Genomic DNA, 3,221 nt, shown 5'->3' on the forward strand with positions numbered 1-3,221 from the left:
CCAAACACCTTTACTACTACATCCTACATACTCTCACTCTGATTGGCACACACCTATAAAGATCATTGACCCCCAATCCTTTCTCTAACCTCACACTTCCAATCAAACCTTTAACCTCACTTTCTCTGCAACTACCCTTCTCCCCTCTGCTACATTTACATTCCCTCTTCCTAACACACATTAATCCAAGTTGTTGTTCCATATTTACACAAAGAATTTGTCTCACTCGTGCAAAACAGAGTCACCAAACCCAAATATTCACGCAACCCATATGCTAAAATAAAATAGCTATAACTATAACACAATTACAAAATTTAAAAACTCACAAGAGGAGTGTCGTTCTCCCTCAGGGTTTGCCGGAAGCGAGTGACAATGGGTTCCTAAACCCAGTGCACGAACACAGATTCTACACCAATGGCACGATCAACACCTGATAAAAATGTGTTTTCATCAAAATAAAGGCAAAGGAGAAACGAAGCCGAGAAGAGAAGAAGGGAGAAGGAACGTGAAACCTGAAAATGGAAGTCCTGAAACGAAGGAGAAACGGGAGTGCACTGAAGGAGCGAGCAAAGATGTACACGTCAAATTGAAGGAGAACCGCCGAAGGCACCTAACGCACTGATGAAACGGAAGGGATGGAGCCTTAACGCACTGTGAACGGAGGAGAAGAAGCCCTAAAGTATTGTGAACGGAGGAGAAGGAGCCTAACGTTGATGAAACGAAGGACAGGAGCCCTAGCCACTGATCAAACGGAGGAGAAGCGCGAATCAAACCAAGGAACAGCGCGAAGAAGCAACGCGAAGAGTGAAAACGAGGAGCAGCGCGAGAGGAAGCTTGGAGTGAATGTCAAATTGCAAGCAGAGTAGTAGCGGGAGTGGGCAGTATTTTAATCCCCATAGATAGTGCGTACTACAAAGAGCGCTATCTATTTGGCTTTTATTAATATATTTTAAAATATTAATTAAAAAAATAATATTAAATAGATATAGATAGCGCCTTTTTAAACAAGCGTTATCTATGATCATAGACATAGATAACGCTCTTTTAAACAAGCGCTATCTATACTTCCGCATATCAATAGATAGCGCTTATTGTAAAAAGCGCTATCTATTGAGCGCTATCTATTCTCCATTTTGTAGTAATGTCCTCAACCGTATTTATAGTTGAAGTTAGAGTTATTATAACAGTGTTGTAGTTGTACTACGTTTTTACTGTAATTGTATTACATTTTTAATGTAGCAACACACATTTCACGAGGATATATTACTGTAGCATCATACATATTTACCGTAGCATTTTACTGTAGCATCATACGTTTTTACTATAACCTTTTACTGTAGCATTATACATAATACTTTTTTTTTGTACTCTAAAAATATCTAACATCTCAATAGTAACTAATTTTAAGGGTTTTACATAATACATTGCCATACATTTTCTACCAAAATAATGCATACATATACTGATTAACTATGCATATTATTACACATACATATTCAAGACTTCTCAAGCGTTGAACAAAAGAGAGAACCAAGATCTAACCCATGAGAAGCACGAAAAATTCACATAATCACCACGAAATACTTATACAACCTCTAATGCACCAAAGATGCTCCAACAAAGCATTAACCAATCAACAAACTATGACAAGCTACTCTAATTCTTCGTGAACTTTCACTTGAGTCTCTTCGACCTAGGGAACGTACTAAGTGAACTCCTAGTGTTCGCCGCTTAGTGAAGAACGTCTTTCGTGAACTCTCACTTGAGTCTATTCGATCTAAGGAACGTTCTAAGTGAACTCCTGAAGAGTACCAAAATAATAAAACGTCAACTAGAGTATAGCAAAAAGGTAAGGAGGAAATAAAGTAGGGGAAAAACCAAGTCGATCGTTAACTATGAAGTCATACAAAATAAGGGTCGAGAAGGCAAAATATAAAACACTATAGAAAGACCTATTTCCTACACGACTTATTATAACTCAAGATATTAGTTAAGACTCTTCCCCAATGACTTCATCATCTACATCTTCAACAATTGCTTCAACACGTTGAGGTTCCTCAGTCATGGACGACATAGGCGAAGTGGGAGCCTCGGCAGTCGCAAGAAGGGACATAGCTACAAGTTGCTCGTCGACCACCATCTTCATAACATCTTAACAAGGGTGATCAAGTGAAACCTTGAAAAAATAATGGCATTGGGCAATCCCGTTGTCGAAGCCAAGAAAGTGTTCATTGCAAATCTCATTGTCTAGAAATTTGTTCTCAACCGTCAATTTCTCACGACCGGCCAGCAGCCCATCCCTCTCACTCAAAAGGGTGTCCCTCTCCTTGACCAAGTCCTTGTTCCTCCCAATTGCAGTAGATGGTTGTCATTTTGAGCCTTGGTCAGAGTGGTGGCAGCTTTCTCCCTTTCATCCTCTACATTCTTCAGAACCTCCTCCAAGTGTTGAGAGAGACCTTCGTTTTCCTTCAAGGCAGCCTTTAGGTCTTGTCGGGTGATGTCTAGCTCCTTGGCCATTATGGACTTAGTGGCACCTACAGCATAGGCCACGCAGACGTTAGATCAGATGTTCAGTTCGTACGCCATGTTCAAGGCTTCACCAGCAGTCATGCCTTTGAAAGGCTTCTTCTCGTCAAGAGTGAGACTATATTGGAGGCGTTCAGCTATTCTCACATTCGGGTCTAGTGGGCCCGCAATTAGAGGTCCCTCGGGAATTTTCCTCTTGCACCTTTTGTGTGAAGATACGGATCTTTCCCGAGAGGACTTTCGTTTTCCTCCATCCTTGTGAGGGGCAACCTTAGGTGCAGGTGCTGAAGCGGGAGCGGTGGAAGAAGGTTGAGGTTCCTAAGCTATCCGCAAAGCAATATTCATGGTTCAGGAAGGAATGGTGGACTTAGGAAGTGGAGGCGAACAACAACAAAAGATGTTCCTTCCCCAGTGTAGTGTATGGGATCGGTGAGGGGGAAGGCCGGATCGGGTAGAGAGAGAAACAGGTCGGGTGCAGAGAGATACTGATCGGGTAGAGTGAGGGATGTGAAGTAGGGACACCACAAGCTACACAACACGCACTAACAGGCAGATTATGGGGGCGATAATCTCGGAGACATGTGCGGCAGTTACGCTTAATGACGAGATATCAGGGATCATGGGTCGACAGTTGCGGATAATGTGCAATCCAGAGGTATGATTTAGGCCTATAAATACAGAATGGTTGGCCAGGT

Source organism: Vigna radiata, chromosome 8 (assembly GCF_000741045.1).
Source record: "Vigna radiata var. radiata cultivar VC1973A chromosome 8, Vradiata_ver6, whole genome shotgun sequence".
NCBI classification, from domain to species: Eukaryota; Viridiplantae; Streptophyta; class Magnoliopsida; order Fabales; family Fabaceae; genus Vigna; species Vigna radiata.